We start from the raw sequence: 22,641 nt of genomic DNA on the forward strand, positions 1-22,641 counted from the left end.
GATAACACATTAGTACTTAAAATCTGCTAAATTGAACTACATACCCAGGGATTCCACCTGTGTCTGTCTTCTACAGGTGCAATAGGTGCTGATCGTGGAAACAAGGGTAGAACTTATCTAAGATTAAACGGGCCCTAGGGCCATTAGCCTAATAACATCCTGTGATCCTGTGATCCTATGATACCTTACTAAACAGTGACTGTTAACCAGTGCCTGTCAGCATGAATGACCTACCCACTCACACAAAGATCTTCTATGTTTTTAAAACAGGGCCCACTTTTATAGAGAAAATTTTCTGCTACTGCAGTGCGAATTTAAGTTCCTTGTTGTAAGGAAAATACTTTGTTTAGGTCAATAACTCAGTTACTATTAAATTTAGGAATAAGACACTATACTAAAATAAAAGCAAAACTTAACACATTCTTCTTTTTTCTGAATTCTGACGACTTCGTCCATGAAAATGCATGATTTATGCTAATTAGGTGCCCAAGTTTTAATTAGATGTCCTTGAGTTTTAGTGGCTTTGTCTCTACTTTGCAACCTCCTTGGTAGGTTGAGAAGTCTGGAAGAGAGTTATATGTTGAAAGTTAATTATAGAAAAGGTTTCTTTACCAAACTGCAGGCAATCCTAGACTTATCAAGTCTGATTGCATTGACCTGATGTGACTTATCAGGCAAAGAATGGAAAATATGAATACGCTTCTGGAGAGACAGAGAAAAAGAGAGGAAAAAAAACTCTCTGAAATAGAGCTTAAAAATAAGGTATAAGTAAAGAGTATATACACCTTCCTTAATATTCAGTACATACCAAGTCTGCCAAAAAGTTTAGAGTCTGAGGGACTCTATGTTTGATAAGATGAAATACCTAAGGACTAGTCACTGCCCCAGCAGCTAGCTCTATAAGACCTACCACATAAGGCCTACCACGGGTTGCACTGCCCCAGCATAGCTCCATAAGGCCTACCACAGGCTGCACTTTATGTATCTATATCTCACCTGCGTCATTTGAAGAACTTACTATCCTTTAAAGTGAAAGACCACAGAAGAATGGGAAAGCTCATTATCCAGCTTCATAAGAGTCTATCATAGTGAGCACAGGATGCATCAGTAATGAGGTACTTACAGAGATCACATTTTTATTTATCCTACAAATTTATGGCAGTTGTCAACACAGTGTTAGCCACAAACACAATTCCATGTACTTGGCTTCATTCACCTATACCAAGCACACACGCATACATTATACTACTAGAGATCAGCAAACATCATCAGTAGCCTGTAATGTTATGAAGTTCATTGACTTGACTATGTTTAGGTTCAGCAAGCAATGGATCAGGTTTTGTCTCTTGAGACAGGACTTTTATTTATTACTGTGTCACAGTGAGGAAGTAAGACACACATCTCCTGCATTAACAGTGTATGTTGAGTGAAAACGCAGTAACTGAAATCTCTTAAATAGCCCCAATGGGAGCAACAGTTGGCTAATAGTATAGGGCTCAGACTAGTGGCTGAGAATTCAGGCTTTCTGCCATCCTGGAAACAATCTATTATTCTGCCCATGTTGAAGCCAGGGAAGGATCCTCTATCTGCAGATAATTACAGGCCAATTTCACTCTTAAATGTTGATAACAAAATTATAATGGGGATTTGGGCAGCTAGGATAGCGCCAATGTTTTCCACATTAATTCACCCTGATCAAGTGGGTTTTCTAAAAGGGTGAGTGGCCTGGTACAATAATTTGCAGGTGTCTTTATGGGTGGAGAGGGAACATCTTGGCTCCTCATCAAAAGCCTTGCTATCAGCCTAGGTAGAGAAGGTATTTGATATCATGAGGTGGCCATACTTGTACCAAGTTCTAGACCTATTCCATTTTCCATCCACCTTCATAGATACCCTTACAAATGTATACAATGATACCTCAGCAGTAGATAGAGTTGGTGCCTATGTCTCCCATCCACTGAGTATTTTTAAAGGTATCATATAAGGGTGCTCTTTAATACCCTACCTTTTATCTTAGCAACTGAAACACTTATAGCTCTCCTTAGAAAGATACCTCTAGGTCCACACCGGATAATGATCTACTCAATAGTGAAGGTGGGGTGGTACACTTTGATTATGATTTATTGATTTTTATGGACTCGCCACAAAAGTCCTTCCTCAGAACTTGGCAGATCATACAGGAATGTTAACCTATCTCTGGGTATAAGATAAATTCTTTTAAATCCCAAATATTGTTATGTCATTATTCTTTCTCCCTAGAAGAGAATAGTATATATAATTTTATATGTAATCCAGATAGTTTCACATATCATGATATTGACATTCCTCATCAGAAAGAAGACATTTTAATGTGCAGCTAATTTACCAGGTTGTATAGGAAAACCTAACAGAATAGTCAACCTTGTTCCTTCCCTTTGAGCAAAAGTTACTTTTTCTTCTTAAGATGACCCTTTATCCAACATTGCTTTATATCTTGCAAGCCTATCCTATACTACATTGGGTAAATGGGATAGAAGGCTATTGAAATTTTTATGGGACCCCAACACGTTTTAGAGCTCAGACTCTATACACTATGCATGCAAGAAGAAGGGGGCATCAGATCACTTAGAATACTTGCAGCATACAAAACAGATGTTCTTAGAACTCTTTGACTGTTATCTATCCCAGGCCCTTTGCAGCCATGGCTCATCTCATTAGCCGACACTATACACACTCATGTTATAACACAGGTTTCCAAGGTAGCAATGGAGCCAGGTCTGGAAAAGTTCTTCTTATGTTATGCTATGGCAAAAGACTGGTCCAGAAAATTATCTACTATTGGCTCTTCCTAATATTTGAATACACTGTTCTGAGCTACAAGATCTGTCTGTGCAACCATAGATGAAACCCACATGCCATGGACTTTATTCTCACCCTTCTTAGCAAACCTAAATGAGGTCCCTTTACAACAGGCTTTCCCTTTCAGTCTGGTGGGACAAATTAATCTTTTTGATGCATCAGTTGTTTTCAAGGTATACAAAGGCTCTGGAATACAAATGGATCAACACAGGCTTTGTAATTACTTAAGCTTTTGAGCTGGCATGAGCTCTTTATCAAGAGTTATTAAGTTACTGATGTTAAATACAGTGCTTAAATAGCTACTTGTACATAGACATGGGAAGCATATTATTTATTTCCAATTCACTAGAAAAAGAAATTTTACTTTGGAGAAAAAATGTGGTTTGAACTACCCTTAGAAACAGCCAATGTGTGTGTGTGTGTGTGTGTGTGTGTGTGTGTGTGTGTGTGTGTGTGTGTGTGTGTGTGTGTGTGTGTGTGTGTGTGTGTGTGTGTGAGTATGTTTGAATGTGAAAGAGACTGAAACTGAAACTGTAAAAGACAGGGTCAGGCTATGCTAAATAAAAAAAATCAAAGTTTGCCATGTTGCACTAGACTCTGTTCATTTAGCAGAGAAGATAACAGTCAGACTAACTGCTCTGACATTTAAGGAGACAATAAATCACAATATATGAGACATGTAGGGATATTATTTAAATCCAGAGAAGAAAACAATAAGCTATTATTTGAAAAGTTTTAGTCTGTTCAAATAAGCAATCTTTGTGAGATAGATGCTCTGGTTAACAGAGAATATGAATTATCAATAATGTCCAGTTCACTGTGATGTGAAAGACAGGGACTACCAAGATAAGATATTGGGTTAGAATGTATGGATGTTGCATGCAGCTAATACACTACAGAGGCTGCAGTGTAGCTAACTGAGAGAAAGAGGGAGGGAGACAGAGAGAGAGAAAGAGAAGACAGTGACGGTGTTTTGTCAGCCTAAGGTTCTGAAGAATGGAAGAACTGGATACTAAGGTTCTGACAAATGGAAAAAAATGGATAGTAAGGTTCTGACAAATGGAAGAACTGGATAAAGTTTTGTTATACTGATAAAACTGTCTTGAACATTAAGGCCTTACTGACTATTAATTTTACAGTTATTACTGCTAATCATCAGAATGTTGCCTTATGTGAAAGTAACCATGAATAAAACACAGGTGCTGAAACAGAGACCCCAGTAATCTTAAAAATTACTTTTAATATTCTGAAATAGTCAGCAGTTTGAATTCAGGGTCAATTCATCATAAGTCATGCAATATCAGAAAAAAATTGTTGCTCTTCGGTTTACCTTATTTATGCCCACTGTTAGGAAATATCAGGTAATGTAGTATCTCATAAAACCAATATCCAGATTCAGACCATTGACTGACAAATTGAACAACTGAATTACATTAATCTCCATTGTTCTTCTTTCTAAAGGTGTGTGGAGATATCCTTTAAGAATTGTAACTGTTATATCTAATACAGAATGATCAGACTGGGAAAAGTGTGCTAACACTGTCCTGTCAGTCATTTTATTTTTAACAGTGTGTCTATGGGTATTCACCCTAGTTCTGAGTCACTAGCCTGTTTGTTCTATGTAACCTGTCTCTGGAGATTTCCTGCATTTGATTAGAGCTGCTACTCTTTTGGCAGTACACATATATAAGCCATGTACATTGAAATTTCTGTTCTGTGAAGCTGCTATATTAGAAGGTATACAAATCTTGTTGTGTTTTGTATTTTGGATGGTTGCATGTTTTTTGCCATTTTGGATCCTGTTCTGTTTAGGTCTAAGTGTGCTTCTAAAAAGAAGATTCTTTAGACATGGTAGTTGTCTAAATGACAGCCGGGAGAGTACTTTTAAAATTTCTCTGAACTTGTTATCCTCATTGAACTTTAGTTGAGGTCCCTTATGATTTTGTACAGTTTCTTGAGTTATAGATGAGCTGTTGTCAGTAGTGAAACTCTGTTGCAGGGTTTCTTCTCTTTCTATGGAAGCTGCTGTTCTAATGGTTGCTGTATTGATCTGCCTACAGCTCTGTCAAACTCCCTGGCAGAGTGACTTTGACCAAGTGTGACATCTTTTAGCTGTGACAACTGTGTACCTCTTTCTATCTCACTGAAATACAGTGATATCAAAGTTCTTGACTGTAAATAACTTCTTTGTGTGTCTGAGATGATTACTGCTTTTATGTAGCTCCACCTGTCTGTCAGTTGGTTTCCTGTAGACACATGCCTATAATGTCCCATTTTGTACAGTAACCTAGAGCTCTTCTCCCAAGCACCCCACACTAGAGGTTCATTTGTTATTTAGACATTTGCATACTGAGGAGCCATTCAGGTGCCAATTTTAGTGCCCATAGCCTGAACATAATTTTTCCCATTAAAGGTAAAATGTTTCTGTGTCAGAATAAATTCTATAAGCTATCCCATTATATCTGGAGTAACATTGTGATGATTTGTTTTCTCTTGTAAATACTTGAGACAGGCAGCAATGCCATTTACATGTGGGATGTTTGTGTATATTGATATACCATCAATTGTGGCTCTGTCAAACTCCCTGTCAGAGTGACTTTGACCAAGTGTGACATCTTTTAGCTGTGACAACTGTGTACCTCTTTCTATCTCACTGAAATACAGTGATATCAAAGTTCTTGACTGTAAATAACTTCTTTGTGTGTCTGAGATGATTAATGCTTTTGTGTAGCTCCACCTGTCTGTCAGTCAGTTGGTTTCCTGTAGACACATGCCGATAATGTCCCATTTTGTATAGTAACCTAGAGCTCTTCTCCCAAGCACCCCACACTAGAGGTTCATTTGTTATTTAGACATTTGCATACTGAGGAGCCATTCAGGTGCCAATTTTAGTGCCCATAGCCTGAACATAATTTTTCCCATTAAAGGTAAAATGTTTCTGTGTCAGAATAAATTCTATAAGCTATCCCACTATATCTGGAGTAACATTGTGATGATTTGTTTTCTCTTGTAAATATTTGAGACAGACAGCAATGCCATCTTCATGTGGGATGTTTGTGTATATTGATCTAACATCACTTGTGGCTAAAACAGTGCTAGGTGGTAGGTCACAATATCCTGAAAGAATGCAAAGAAAATGAGTAGTGTCTTGAATATAGCTGTCCCTCTCATTGGCTAGTGATTTTAGAATTTTCTCCAAAAACCCAGAAATCCCTTCTTGTTTTCATGGTGTGAGCTATATATATTTTCAGTTTCTAGCAAACAATACAAGATGCCACAATCTCATTGCTTATTTTGTTTCTAGCTTACTTCCATAATGCACAAATCATTTGCATCATCAAAAAGTACAACATGCACTGAATCCCAACTATATCAACACCTTATCTTTTCAAGACATCCCCAGTCAAGTGTTCCTTTAAGACTTTCAGCTGTTTATTCATTGCTTGCTGATGCAGTATTAGACACTGTACATAGTCTGAAAGCCATCTGTAAACAAGCATTCCAAAACACCTTATCTGATGAGTGATAAGTAAAAAGGGCAATAAGGGTGACACATAAAGTTTCTTCAGTTACTAAGTGGAAACACTTTGCATAGAAATGTCTTCATATACTTTTCATAACCCCTGACTGCCTACCACAGAAATCATTTTCTCCTCACACTTATTGGAATTATCAATAAGGGGATGATACAGGTACATGGGTTCATCTACTGTAAGAATGTCCTCTAATTTTGTAGTTTTGGATGAACATTTAGGCTCTATAAGAAAGTCTTAATTTAGTCAGGTAGGATAGAACTGATCATTTTGGGGGCAGTTCAAGAATTAAATTTACAGACTTCATACATAATCTCATACTGGTTACTAAGAAGGCCTTTCAAAGGCACTGCTGAGTCCCCCCATTACAGAGAACTGTTAGAAGATCATACACCAGATATATTATTCTGAGATTCAGCAGACACCATACAAGGCTGAGGACTTACCCTGGATACAAAAATGGAACCAATGTATAGAGATGATTCAATTCTAGTGCAATAACTGCAAGTTCATCTGTTACATACCCAAGTTCCAGGGTAATAAACACTGTATTTCTGTGTAAAAGTTTTTTCTAAATTCAACTTGATGGCCATGCACAACAGAATCTGCCTCTCTTTTCATTCCACCACAGCGAGAGACAGTTTTAAGTTATGAAGCTTATATTCTTTTCTAGAAGGTAAACAACACAATAACTGGAAATGGCTGAACAATCTTTTTCTTCTTCTTCTTTCCTAGCTACTCTTTGTTTATCTTATTCTAATTTCCTGTTTATTTTCCACGCTTATATCTATTTTTTATTTCTCATAAATTAGCTTTTTGAATAATTTGTCTCTTATTTGTATTTGTAACAAAGTTTTAAGCTTATTTTTCAGGCTGGTTTTATAGCTGTATGAATGGCATTACTAATAGACCTTGATGGATGAGTTTTCCTAATTGTAATTTATTTGTAAGCATTTCATTGGAATACTATAGCTCCATAATTTTATGTATTCACCTTTTATTATAAGACTCATGTACAACCCTTTGGTTGTTTATAATTTTGAGAAATAAAGTAATGCAAAAAAAAAGAATTAGAAGAGCAGTTTGAGTGGTCTTTCTAGTCAAACTAAGAACTTTAAGTACCATGAAACAGAATTAGTTTGCTCATAGTTTAGTTATCTTTAGCATTGTTAACTTGCTTTTGTGTTTATGTCAAATAAAATGAGCTTTCAGGGAATATATTTCCTTTTGTTTTCATTCAGCCATTATTCTCAGGATCTGGGTTATTACTGACACCATAGAATAGCTATTACTGACACCATAGAATAGCTTTCTGGTAAAAGCTAGTAGAGCTTTTACCAGAAAGGCTCATCCAGACTCTGCTACACTTTGCTGTGAAGGAAAGGTTAGTTTGCTGTTATTTTTTGTATTACTGTATTGCCTTTCTATATTTTGAATACTGTAGTTTGTTTTCTTTATCTTGTGTTTTGCTTGCATTCCGTTTTAACAGCATATTAAAACTTCAAAAGAGACCACAGCTCTCTCTGTTCTGAGTCAGGCAGAATTTTCCCTCCCTCCCTCCCACCCATTTAAGTTGTCTTGTTAAATACCACTGTCTTTCTAGTTGCCCGCCTCTTATGTTAATCTGACCATATATCTCATTTCTCTCTACTTTCACTGGGTTATGTGAGTAATCACAAAACCATCACTTTTGAAATCCCACCCCTTCAATTATTTAAATTTATTGGCCATCCTACAGTATTTCATAGTACCAAAATACAAAAGTAACCACCCTTTCAGTCCATCTTGCTGTTTTAAAAATAGTAACTCTCCACTAAACCTTAACTTTTTAAACAGGTAAAACTCAAGTTACCTACTTTCATATCTAACTTCTCTAGTGCACACTGCAGAGTGCATTCTTTTCAATCTTACCTTTAAGCATCCCTGTTACTAGCACTTTCTCTAATACCTAACAAGATCATCTCTACTTGACTCCAAGTAGACTTTTCTCTATCTGTTAAACCTAGCACTTGCTCCTACAGTACTTATTACCTTGATACGGCACTCTTATAAATAGCACCCCAAAAAGGCAAACCCCATTTCTCGGTCACCCACGTCCCCGGGAATCTGTTTTAAAGTTTTTGTCTAGTCCTTCTAGCATGTCGAGGGATCAGTTGCTAGTGTCCTCTCCTGCTCAGCTGGTGAACCTGGGAATATTGAGGCAATGTTACAATTGCCTCATGTACACAGACAACCCTCTCCTCCTCCCACAAAACACAAATACATGCGAGAGATGCAACTATACGGCCAAACTGGAGGCTGAGCTCTCTCAACATAGGACTGGCAAGACCAGTCAGGAGGAGAAGGTTACCACACACACTATAGACCCAGTCTCACATAGTACCATCACAACCTCAAATCATACACATAAACACACAAAGACATACTTGGCAGCTCTGATCAAAAATCTACCAAAACAGCAGAGGCCACCAAAGCAGACACCCAAACAACCAACACCTCAGAACATAACACCTGCAACACATAGACCTCACAGTCAGAGTGTCAAACAGTCACAGCCCTTAAGGCCAAACACAATGCCAGACACACTAGTCATTGGTGACTCCATAGTCAGACACACTGACGTCCCGCTCACCAGACTGAGTAAGGAGAAGGTCACAGTAAGCTGCCTGTCGGGCGCTAGAATCCACCACATAACGCAAGCACTCAGGTCTCTCAACAGCAGGTACAAATATGACTCAGTCATTGTCCACGCTGGTGTAAACGACCTGAGATGTACCTCCTTGGACTACATGAAAAGAGACATTGAGGAGCTCTCTGATTATGTAGCCCAGGCAGGTATGACCCTGACCTTGAACAGTATCCTACCTTCACCAAGAATGATGCCACAATACAGAGATAAGATGATCAGCTTTAACAATTGGCTTAAACTCTGGTGTCATTCAAAGGGGATCCAATGTCTGTCTGCCTGGGATGACATGCTGGACAAGCCACGCTGCTTCGCAAGGGACGGCTTGCACCTGTCACCCTGGGATTCTGGATATTGGCAAAGGCTCTTGCCACCCCCATAGTGCCTTTTTTTAGGCAAGGCTCAAATTCTAAACCTACCACCCTAGAACACAAAAAAGGAAAAAAACTAAGGGTAATGCTGCTCAATGCCAGAAGTCTAAATCTCAAAATGCACGCACTTGAGGCCCTTCTCAGTATGGAGAACATCGATGTCTGTGCAGTGACAGAAACCTGGTTCAAGGCTCCTGAGAGCACCCCAGCACTATCAGGTTTTACCTCTTATCATGCTCCAGCCCCAAAATCCGGACAATACCAAGAAAGGGGGGGGGGGTATCCATATTCATCAAGGACACCCACACCTCAAGACTGGTGGCAATGCACGATGCATCGGAGACCATCCAGGTGCAATTAACCATAGGCAAGACTGCTCTGCAAATTGTAGCATGTTACAGGCCACCCTCACAAACTCAGGAACCTCACATGGCCTTCCTGAAAACACTAGAGGGGATAAATGTATCACCAAACACCATCATACTAGGTGACTTCAATTACCCTAATATAGACTGGGAACACTACTCAAGCCCAAACACCCTAGCCCAAAAGTTCCTGGAATTCATAAACTCAAATGCCATGGAACAACTAGTCACCATCCCCACAAGAGGAGAAAACATACTTGATCTCATCATTACGAACATGGGAGCACAATGTTCAACACCGATAGTATACCCCTCACTGGTGAGATCAGATCACAAACTAATCTCGCTGGAGGTCCTCATCCCACCCCCACCTGAAATAAAAAAGACCACAGTAAAGAACTTCTCGAAGGCCGACTTCACACTTCTAAAGACTAGTGTGGTCTCCTTTAAGGCCCCCGAGCCTGCGGAAAACAGTACTCAAGCCGCTGAATCACTTACAAATGCCTTCTACCAGCACCTGCAGGACTGCATGGATAAGGCAATCCCAAGCAAAACAAAGACTCTTTGTACCAAAGGCAAGCATCCAGTCTGGTGGACCCCAGCCATAAACAAACTCTACAACAAAAGGAGGAAGCTACTACAAGATAGAGCAAAATCCTTAAAAGGTAAGACACCCTTGATCACTATAAGTAAAAACTAAGAGCTCTCATAAAATCATCCAAAGCAAATTTTGAGAGAAAAATAGCTAAAGACTCAAAAGACAATCATAAGGCCTTCTTTAGCTATGTTAGAAACCTGGGAGGAAACTCCCAGATATGCTCAGAACTAGTTCAAAATGATGTGAAGATTACTGATCCTACAGACATTGCCAACATACTGGCTGACAGGTTCAGTGCAAACTTCTCCCCTCCCCAAAAGGAGAGATATCTATACCAAGCGATTGCAGCCCCCAAACATCTCCAACGCCCAAGTGAGAACTGCTCTCTCCAAAGCAAAAACACAGCATCCATGGGACCTGATGGTGTCCCCGGCTGTGTGCTCCACGAACTCAATGAGGAATTAAACCCACAGCTAGGACAGCTGTTTAATCATAGTCTTACCTATGGATACGTACCCAGGAGTGGCGCACTGCAACTGTGGTCCCACTTCACAAAGGCGGTGCCTCCACCGACCCTGGAAATTACCGCCCATTAGCTTGACAAGCCTTATCTGCAAAGCCATGGAGAGGATCATAATGGACCTCATAAATAAAGACATAGGGAATTTGCAGACTTTGGATCCATCCCAGTTTGGCTTTGTCAAAGGCAGATCATGCCTTCTAAACTTGGTTGACTTTTTCAAACAGTCACCAAAGCCATTGATGAGGGAAAGGCAGTCCATACAGCCTACCTCGATCTGGCGAAGGCCTTGATACAATACCCCACTCGGGTATCATTGAAAAACTCATCAGCTTAAATGTTAACCCATACATCACAAGATGGGTTGCAAACTGGCTGAGTGACAGAACCCACAGGGTCAGAGTTGCTGGCGCCATGTCAGACTCAAAGCCTGTCACAAGTGGTGTACCACAGGGCTCAGTCCTGGGCCCACTCTTGTTTGGCATCTACTTTTCCAAGTACAAGCAAACACAGGAGGGTTATGGCTGACAAAGTTTGCAGATGACTGCAAACTGGGCCATAGTAGAAAACACATCTGACACAGATATCCTTCAGAAGGGTCTCACAGAAACAGATAACTGGTGCCAGAGCCATGGCCTAAAGTTAAATGCCAAAAAATGCATAGTCATACCCTTCGGGAAAAACAAGGTTACCCCTAGCTACCAAATAGGTGGCAATCCACTGAGCACAGAAGAAGTTATCAGGGACCTGGGGACCCAGGTTGATAGTAGTCTGTCATTCGACACCCATGTAGCTAAAGTAGTTAGGAAGACCTTCTACATTGCCCACCTTATCATGAAGGGATTCTCATCTAGATCAAGGGAGGTCATAGTCTCCCTATACTCATCACTCATCAGACCAATGATCGAGTACAATGCCCCATTCGGAATGTATCTGACCCGACACTTGCAGCAGCTGAAGAGGCCACAAAAGTTCCTCACCAAATGGATAAAGGGTCTCAAACATCTGTCCTATGCTGCCCGACTGAAAGAACTCCAGCTCTATTCAGTCGCTTACCGCTTGCTCAGAGGTGACCTTTGCCTAACATACAAGGCCATGTCAAACCCAGATTTAATGAATATGCTGCACCTCAAAAAATCTAGATCCGTCAGAGCCACAAGGGCGGGAGACTTAAACCTCGACACGGCTATTAATAGGACGTGCTGGAGGGATAGATTCATCACCCAAAGACTCCCTATGCTGTGGAATAAAATCCCGGTATATGTGAGGCAGAGCACCTCGCTGGCCTTGTTCAAGAGAAATCTTGACCAATGGATGGGAGATCGCAGATATACCCCAGGGATTACCTCAGTGTCACTGCTCGACAGAGGCACAGCAAAATAATGGGTATAGTTCCCCATACTAAAGGGGTGGCATAAGCCACAAAACTATGGGCTAGGCTTGTAAATGCCCTCGGGCAGATAGCCTAGTATGAACCTATGAACCTATGAACCTATCAGTAATATCATGTATGTGACTAATGTAAAATGCCTTTTTAAAAACATGTTTCTTTAAATGTACATGGTGTCAACAGAGGCACTATGAGAGTTTGTTTATGTACTTAAAGTGCATAAAAACATATATATATATATATATATATATATATATATATATATATATATATATATATATATTTTTTTTTTTTTTTTTTTTAAGAAGCTCATTTACTGCAAGGTGATATTAGCAGATAAAACACAAAAGAATACATAGTAGTAGAAGAAGATCAATCTTATGGAAACATTTTATTATAGTTCCTAAAAATATTGACTCACATAGTGCTGATAAAAGTATGTGCATGGCATTTATTGAATATCAAATAAAGGATCTTATACTTAGTAAATATATACTAGATGTCAGGAATTGCACCTAAATACCATAAGATGTATCTGGAAATTTTAACTTTGAATATGAAAGGAAGCATAATAATGACAGTAGGCTTTAACTATGTATCTAAACATAATTATAGTGGTCCAATTAACAAACTCAGAATTTTAGCATCAACCAAAGTTTTAGTAAATTTTATTTACACAGTCTTGTACATGTCAATAACTTCTCTAAATCAAATTCTTTATTTTGCACTCGTTACTCTTTTAGAGTGAGGGGTTCAATCAAGAGCTGATGGGGTGTACATTTCAAATGATTTGGTATCTTAAATTGAAAAGGTAAAGATGGTATAGCCTTTATTAGATCACAATGCAATTGCTTATGCATTAATAAATCCAAGAAATTGGCTTCTTTTAATAGCCTACCAGCTTTTGTAACTAAGTTAAAATACATTAATGAAGGGTCTCTAACAAAAACACAAAAGTTATTAGAATGTAATAATAATTGTAACATTTCTGATATGATCCTATGGGACTCAATGAAAGTATATTTATATGGAAATGTTGTAAACTGGTATTACATCAGGAGAAGGTAATAGGATAATGACTTGCTGTAACTGCAAGAAAAGGTTGACAAATAAAAATAAAAATACAAAAAGAAGAAGAAAGATGTATTATCAGAAATGGAAAAAATGAATGCAGAGTTTAGAATATCTTACAGCATAAGGCTCCCATTAGTTTAGAAAAAGTCAAGTTAAATTCTGATCTTAATTCCAAAAATGACAGCAAAAACTAATCACATTAACAGTATACCTACCTCTCACTGAAGTAGGAATTATATGGAAGTGGAAGACATTCTGGACTGTTTTAAAAAACACCATGAAAAATCAATGCACAGAATAGTTGTGTAGGAAATAAAAGTACAATTGATGATAACCATTTGAAATTTCTTGACCTGGTAGAGCAAGTCCCAAAAACGTGAAGATTGAATGGCCAATAAATGGACTTACATATGTTAAGTCCCAGATGGCCAATTCCCAGAATATTTCCTTTTTTCAAGGGTATGGTGATCTCAGAGTTGCCGTATCTAAGTTTGGGGATGAGAGAAGCTTGGACCCTCTGCAAGAAAAATAAGATTAAAGGAGAGTAGCTATGTTTGAGAGCCACTGTTCTTCTGCAGTTTCATTCTTTTAATCTGCATGTCAGCACTTAGCATTTTGAGCGCCAGCATTCCAATAGGGAGCCACAACTGACAGCTTTTTAAATAGCAATATACAAAAAATAGACCAAATAAGAAAAAAAAAAGAAAACTTGTTTCTATAATAGACACAAGTGAGCAAATTAAAAAGCTGAAGGAAATAAAGTTCCAGGTAATAATGGCATAATTCCTGAATTATATAATCTAGTACCTCAAAATGTTTTACCTGGTTTAGAAAAATTATTTACAGAAATTACAGCTGCTTTTAACATAACTCAATTTGTCCTTTATTAAAACATGATTAAGATCCATACCTGTCCACTCGCTTTAGACCTATATCATTACTGAATGTTGATTACAAATGTTTTATTTCAGTTCTTGCCAATAGACTAAAATTGTGCTACCTACATTAATAGAGGAAGACACACTGACTTTATAGTAATAGGCAAACACAGGATAATAGCTAAAGCTTAATTACTTTAATCAATTTTCTCATTCATGCCTAAAACACCTTCTCTGCATATTTCCTCATAGTGCACAGACCTCTTTGAGCCTAGTTTCTTTAACTAAGCAACTTACCAGCTAATAATAGGCATAATTAGAAAGGGCAAAGTATCATTAACAAAACTGCACTAAGATTGTTAATCTAGGATTTACTGCAGTAGAGAAACATATCAGTGGTTATTACTAATTATTCATATTTTCATATTTCTGTCCATGCTTTTATAAATGAGAGCCCAACATGATATTGAGTGGGATGGTGTGATATGCTGTGGTGGGAGACAGGGACATTTGTTGGATTTATTATCAATGTCAATTTATATAAAGCTGTAACTGAGATATCGCTAGTTATTTGTTAGTAATGATAAAAATAAACAATATTTTCATATGTAATTAATACTTCAAAAACCAAGTGACTTACAAACTGTTGCATAACATAAAATGAAAACTTAGATGTTATTGAAGAAAACTATATTTGATATTTGCACTGTAAATAGCACATCATTAGAGATATATATCATTATTTATTTATTTATTTATTTGTTTATTTATTTATTTGCAGTTGGTTTACCAGGATAGTCCATTGGGCCAAAATGAACCCATTTTCAATGGAGTCCTGGGGAGAAAAGCTCCAGACAATATAGATTACAGTAGGTATTAGACATACTTAAACATTATAAAAAATCTCAAGTAGACAAATACAAATGCAATGCACAACAATTGCAATTAGTTTAACAGTGTTAAAACTGAGAGCAGATTAAAAGGGATTATACATAAATTCAAAATTCTTCTAAAGTTATTTCATAAAGAGAGTTCTCCATATGAAAGGTAGAGTGTAGAGTATTCTTACATATTCTATAGTAATAACAGGAAAGTGGGAGCTATGGATAATGAGAGAGAGAAATCAAGGGTGTAAGCAGGAGTAGGAGGAAATGGGGATGTTCAGTGTAGTTAAGTAGGGTGGGAGCAAGAGCATTCCCACTGGGAAAGTAGATGTGAATGAAGAGATTTTTTGAACATAAAATGGTTAGAGGTAGTACGGATAGATGGAGGTAGAGAGTTCCAGAGACAAGTTAACCCATGTGAGAGAAGATATTTGCCTGGGGGACAGGTTGGTTTGTACACTTCTAATAGATTTTGGTTGTTGGACCTTAATATTCTATCAGGTGTGTGCATTTTAAACACAGAAGAGAGGGAGAGACAGAGGGAGGGGTTGAAAATAAGTTTATGTGCAGGGGATAGTTGTGCATAGGTGAGATGATTGGGTAGTTCTAGCCATTTAAGTTGTTGGAGAGAGGAGCAGTGGTGGGTGTAAGACTTTTGTTTGGTAGCAAACTTGGCGATTTTATTGTAGCAGGAGGAAAGTTGTTTTTTCAGGGAGATTTGTAGATTAGTTAGTAGTGGAGCTCCATAGAGAAGGGAGGGAATAAGAAAGGAAGTAGAAAGAGTGATTTTAGTGGCAGTTGTAAGGTAGTGCTTTTGTCGATAGAGCATCCCTAGTTTTTGATGTTTTTTTTAATATTTAGTTGTAGATGGGAGTTGAATTTTAGTTGGTTATCAATTTGGACTCCAAGTAATTTGGTCTCTGTCACTAGTTCCAGTGGAGTGTTATTCTCACTAGTAATAGAGAATGTGTTTGTATTGAGAGAGTTGAGTTTAGAAGGGATGAATATCATTAATTTGGATTTAGAGGTGTTGAGTGCTAGGTGATTTGTTTTCATCCATAGTTCAATGGTAGAAAAAGCATCCTGAGTTAGCTTTATGAGAGTAGGGATAGTTGAAGCAGTGCAGATAATGGTTGAATCATCTGCATATTGGATGATATTGGAGAGAGGGATAACTTTGTGGAAACCATTTATAAATATATTGAAAAGGAGGGGACCTAATATGGAGCCTTGGGGGACACCAGTCGGGGTGTTAAGAAATGAGAAGGTTGCCTTTTTCCATTTTACTGCTTGATATCTATTAGATAAGTAGCTAGAGAACCAGTTCAAAGTAGAGGAAGATAGGTTAAGTGTAGAGAGTTTGGTTAGAAGCACGTTATGTGATATAGTATCAAAGGCTTTAGAGAGGTCAAGTAGAAGGGTTGAAACAATAAGGCCAGAGTCTCGGGCATTATTTACAGTTTCAAGAAAGGAGTGGAGTGCTGTCATAGTGCTGTGATTTGGTCTGAATCCATGTTGTGTAGGAGAAAGTAGGTTATTATCTATGAGATATTGTAGGAGTTGAAGTTGGAAGCACCTTTCCAGGAGTTTAGAGATGGGAGATAGGATAGCAATGGGGCGGAAGTTGGAAACATTGTTGCTATTGCCACCTTTATGTAAAGGTATGATGAAGGCCTTTTTCCAGATTTGGGGAACTATATCATCTTGAATTGAGCAGTTGATTAGTATGCTAATGGGGTAGGCAATTGCTTCAGCAGCTGAGTTAAGAAAGTAAGAAGGAATGTCATCAGGAGCATTGGTGCATGGTTTTATTTTCTGAAGGAGTTTTTGTATGGTAGATGTGGGTATAGGTTTTAGTGAGAATGGAGGGGAGTGTAGAGAGGGGGTGTTAGGGGTTGAAAAGGATGAGGAGGAAGAGAGAGTAGGAGAGCAGGTGGATATTAGAGGGGGTGTAGAAGATGAGGAGGGAATGAGAGTAGGAGAGGTGGTGGATGGTAAAGAGTTAGTAGATATGAGTGTGGCATTGGTAATAGTGTTGGGTTGAGTGTAGTTGGGATAGGATGGAGGTGAGTTGGAGTGTGTGTTGTTGGAGAAAGAAGAGGTTAATTTGGAAATAGATTCAATGAAAAAAGAAATGAATTGAGTAGCTAAGTTTATATCAGTGGCATTAGGGTCAGGGGTTGGGGTGACTGTTTTACTGGGATGAAGTAGAGTGGAGATGCCTTTCCAGAATTTTAGAGGATTTGTTTTGTTGTTGTTTTGAAGTGTGGAGAAGTAATTTTGTCGATCAGAGATGATAAGCTTTTTTACCCTGTTTCTAAGTGTTTTATATTCATTATGGATGAGGGGGGTCTTATTTTTCTGGTATTTTGCCCAGACTTTGTCTCTTTTCCGCATAGTAGCTAGTGTGTTTTTGGTGAGCCATGGAGCAGTTTTAGTTTTTATTCTTTTTGTTCTTAGAGGAGCATGGAAGTCTAGTAGTTTTAGGAATGTGGTGTTGAAGTGGGCAACAGCATTATCTAAGGGTAGTATTTTTAGACAATTCCAGTTTATTGTTTTTAGGGAGTTAGTATAGGTTGAGGGATTAAAATTTTTATGATTACGTGTTGTAATATAGTTATGGGTATGATGTTGGATTAATGAGAGTCGGTAAGTGAAGATGGGTATATGGTCACCAAGGGGATCGGGAAGAGTTCCACTGTCTGAGAAATAGTGGGGATGAGAGACTAAGATCCAGTCCAGGATACTGCCAATAGAGAGATTTTTTGATGGGTGTGTAATAGAGGTGATTAGTTGTGAGAAGTTATGTAGGTTGATGTTAAGTGAGTTTGTGGGAGACTGAATGGAGGTCCAGTTAATATTCATGTCACCTAAGATTATAGTCTCATTACTAATGTTGTTGGTAAGCCAAGAGAGGATGTCTTCGAGTGTGGATACATTATCTCCTGGGGGGATGTAGAGTGAAACTATATATATGTGTTTGTGTTTGTTAACTTGGAGTAGTGTTATGAGTAGTTCTGCATTATTAAATTGAGGAGTGGGTTTGTTGTAGGGGGTAACTGACAGGGAGGTTGAGTATTTTTATTGTTAAGTTTACAAGTAAGCATATGTTTTCATATTGCTGTAAATATCTTAATAAGCATGTATTCTTTAATGGAATTTCTTCTTGCCATGTGAAAGCTTATGTCTGGTTAGCAAAAGTGTTCTAATAATAAATGTCTAGGTTGTACTGTTTCAAAGGTATGACATTTGTTTATAAAAGTTTTGCAAAAATACAATTTGGGATTCATATGCATTGTAATATGTTATAATATTTATAGAAAGAGTATGAATGCACTGGCTATTATCACTGTACAGAACACTTGTTACTGATAACATTGCTATGTGTGCATTTTTTTAACTTTTATTGTTATCAAAATATTTCTATTTTTTATGTTATTCTTTTTAACTGTATTTTCAAAAAATGATCAAGAAAGTAAGGTCTGTGTAAGCTGCTAGGGGTGTGACATTCCACATCACATGGGTGTTAAAGAGTTATGCTAACAAAAATAAATGAAAACTATGTATAACTAGCCTGAATCTTGATAAAGCTTTTAATTCAGTTATCTGGTCTTATTTAACTAAAGCACTTTAAATATATAGCATTCCAAGTAATTTTACATCTTATATTAATCATCTTAATTAAAATTCATTCTCATTTGTTAAACTAGGATCTTATATTTATCAATCAATAAAGAGAACCAAGGTCACAAAACACAGCTGTCTCTTTGCTCCTATATTATTAACTGTGGCTATTCAGCCTCTAGACAATTGCATAGAATAACAATGATAAAAGAATATCTAAAATAAAAGAACACTATACTTGCAACAGTCAGTCATTTGCCAATGATACATTTAACAATAGGCAATATTGATTCTTCAGCAATAAATATAAAAAAATCTTTAAAATATTTTGACCTGATGCTAGGCCTACAGTTCTGTTAGAATAAAACCAACTAGCAAATAGTTAAATAATTTGATGGAACTTAATTGTGAATGCAAGTGGGATAGTAAAGAGATTAAATATTAGGACATACTTTTACATGCAATTTTAAAGAAATAGTAACACTAAGTTACAAAAAAGATTTTAGACAGTATTGAAACAATAGTAAATAAATGAAATAGGTTGTTCTTTTCTATGGAAGATAAGTAAAACTTAATAAAAATGTTTATTTTACCCAAATTGTTAATCATTATACAGACGTTTTTACTCCTTTATAAAGAGCACATTAAACTATCTGATGGCATTGGTTTTAAGTTCTTATGGCACCACACAATCTTACAATAGTTTTGGGGCATCATGTAAGAGAAGGGAAATATGATGAAATAGGATTTTCTGACCTAAAACATATGCCGTATCTTCAGTTGTTAAAATATAAACTGTATGGTGAAATTCTGATTATCATCCATTTGGGAAAAATGCATGAAACCATTTGGTTAAGTAAATAAAAATATCACAATGCAACATATACAAATAATAATAATATGAAGTGGCTATTAAAAAAATAAATATTTGTTTAAAAAGCACTAATAATGCAATAGATACTACTTACATAAAACAATATATTAAAACATATAGAAATGTTGTATATAAATTCACAGAGAAACACACATAATTCCCTATGGCGTTTATACCAGAATTTACAGATAATCTGAACTTTCAAAGAAAAAATGATCTTTTAAAATCAAATGTTAAATGAGAAAAAGGTGTTTAATACAATCTATTTAATGCAGAAATATGATTTAGATATGGAAAATTTGATTATAGTATAATCCAACATATGCATCTTAATCTCTAAAATTGATTTAATGTCATATATATGTTTTTTAAATATGCACTTATTTTTGAGTTCATAAACAATATTTAAGAAAATTATGAGACAGGGGGATCATATTTTTCCATACTATAGCAAACAATTAAGGACTATAAATTTCATTTCACAGGTAACTACTGAGATTATGATCTTGAAGTGAGTGGCAAAATTTTAACTACAGTGGCAAAAATTGATTTTAATATCATCATAAACTATGTCATCATTATTTTGGAGATTATTCTCTTGGGAACTTCTACATAGATCACTTATCTTAACCATATAAAATTGAAATTATATACTAAAATACATGCATTTGTTTCTGGGCGTGTGAATCCTTAAAGTAGATTGGCAGCATGTGGTTTAGGACTGCAAAGTTCTTCAGCCTTTTTTGGGAAGAAAGTAATATTCCCAAAGGCATTGTAGTCTAATATTTTTACATTGACTAAACCTTTGTCATTGTTTAATGCTCCAAATCAGTTCCTACTTTTCTATAGCTTCTTAACAATGGCCAGGAAAATGACTACAAACTATAAGAAAAAATTAGGTTGTGCATTAATTTACAGAATTTAAAATGCTGTCTCTGTTGTGTGTCATAAAGCAATGCCTGCCATTAAGAACACAAAGTAACCACAGAATGTTAATTCTTGGATAAAATTAAACTCATTAATAGAGAAATGGCAATCTATTTCCCAAGACCAGTGTATACTGTTTGGCTATTTAATACATTTTAGTAATGTATATAGCAAGAATTGATGAAGGCACTTGTGTAAATACTTATTTGTTTTATTATGTTGACAAGATTGTTCCTGTCTATAAAATGCCTATAAACAATTGGGGAAAATATTAATGTCCCTTAAACTAAGCAACATAAATACAATGAACAAGTAAACAAGCAAGAACAGATCATACCTTTGCTGAGCTGTATGTAAATGACACTTTTTAAATATATGAAATCTATTTCACAGAATCTATCAAACATCAAGAAATCACTCCCATTATGAAACTAAATGCATAGAAGGGACTATCCAGTAAATCAAGTAAATTGGCCATTCTTTCAAAAGTTACTGTAACTTGCAGCATTCACCCATTTTAACTATCAGCAAACAGAGGTAGTGAGGCTATTCTTTCTGATATTCCCACACTGCTTAGTAATACTCATATAGTGATACATTTCTTCTTTCTTCCCAAGTATCTAGAACAATTAACTGAGATTTTCTTATACTGGCTATAAAAAAAATCAGATAACAGTAGGTGACCACGGAAAGTGCTGACTTCTTCATGCATGATAAATTCAATTAGTAGGATCTAGCATTAATTGTATTTCTGACAATCATAAATATCCTGAACACATGCAAGCATAGTGCATTATAATGGGCTCTTTGCTCTGCCTTCTGCACTATAGTCTCGTTCCTTCATTAAACCAATTTCTTAACACAAGATATACCAGTCATGTTACTCATTCCTCCTCACACCCTAATCATTGATTTATGCAAGCTCATCCTGCACAACACCAACTAGCATTTAGAAGAAGAAGAAACGAAAGTAGCATTCAGGAAATTATTTGATTCTCAGAACATCAAAATGGCAATGTTAGTCAACTCAATGGAATAAAATGTATTTAAAGCTAGATATCATTTCCTTTTTTTTCTTTCAGATTATAACAGTTATGTATCATGTGTCCTGATACCTTGATACTTCCATGAAGAGCAAGATCTTTGCTTGTTTATAGGTTCATGGATTAGTATTAGGCTAACTGCCCTTATGAGCCATTTAAGCCTATGTGAGAATCAAACCCTGCACTTTGCATTTGTAAGGTAAAAGGCTTAACCATTATTCCAATCTCTCACCATAATTCATAGCTAATTATTGGGCTAATCTTGTTAGCAAACCATTGTAAGCCTAACTAAGTTCCTTCCTGAAGCTGAGAATCAAAGACTGCACCTTGTATTGGCAAGTCTAGCACCTTAACCATTATACCAAGTCCCAATGTAACTTGTAATTTTCCCCATTCTTGGTATGACAAGCAATTCTTTCAGTCTTGATTATATTTCAGTGAACTAGCTGCAGGAAAAGCTTCTGAGATGAGTGTTCACACCCTTCCTAATGCTCTGACTTCCTACACCAAGTGTCTAGGTCATTTGCCTACTGTCTGATGTTAAGCAAGTTACTTAACGAGATAGTGCTTTGTAGCAATTGGGAATTTGGGCTAGGCTCCTCAATGGACTATTGGACCTCATGCCTAGTAACTACCTAAGAAAGAAGAAACAGTAGGTCCAGTACACAACAGGTAGCACACTCACTTTTGGTGCAAAAGGCTATGTTTTCTATTCCCATACCAGGTACATGGATTGCTGACACTGCAGTGCAGCATAAGGAGGGTGCTGCACTCCTCAGTGCATCATCCGTCAGATGAGATGTTAACCATAAGCCCTATCTGCCTGAGTTGGTGGTAGCGCAAGTGGATGTAAAATATACCACAACTAATCTTGATAAAAGTAATTGTTTTTATTTGTAAACATTCATACATTTCATACTATTTGCATATTTACATTATTTATAAAAATAACATCACTTAGTACAACATCAACTTCTTTATAACAAGCCCCCACCCTTTTACCTACAACTAAAACCATATTTTTCCATAATTCTTG

The 22,641-nt window shown here is 36.9% G+C and overlaps 1 long non-coding RNA gene across 1 annotated transcript in view; it reads right to left on the reverse strand.

Moving 5' to 3' along the window:
• Positions 1 to 13,643: 13,643 nt before the first annotated feature.
• The window catches only part of LOC122788513, a 103,780-nt gene continuing 94,782 nt past the window's right edge, over positions 13,644 to 22,641 (reverse strand). The window contains exon 3 of the long non-coding RNA XR_006362713.1: positions 13,644 to 13,892. This is a non-coding gene — a long non-coding RNA (uncharacterized LOC122788513). The remainder of the gene's footprint in view (positions 13,893 to 22,641) is intronic.

Source organism: Protopterus annectens, chromosome 1.part2, assembly GCF_019279795.1.
Source record: "Protopterus annectens isolate FY-2018-M chromosome 1.part2, PAN1.0, whole genome shotgun sequence".
Taxonomy (NCBI): domain Eukaryota; kingdom Metazoa; phylum Chordata; order Ceratodontiformes; family Protopteridae; genus Protopterus; species Protopterus annectens.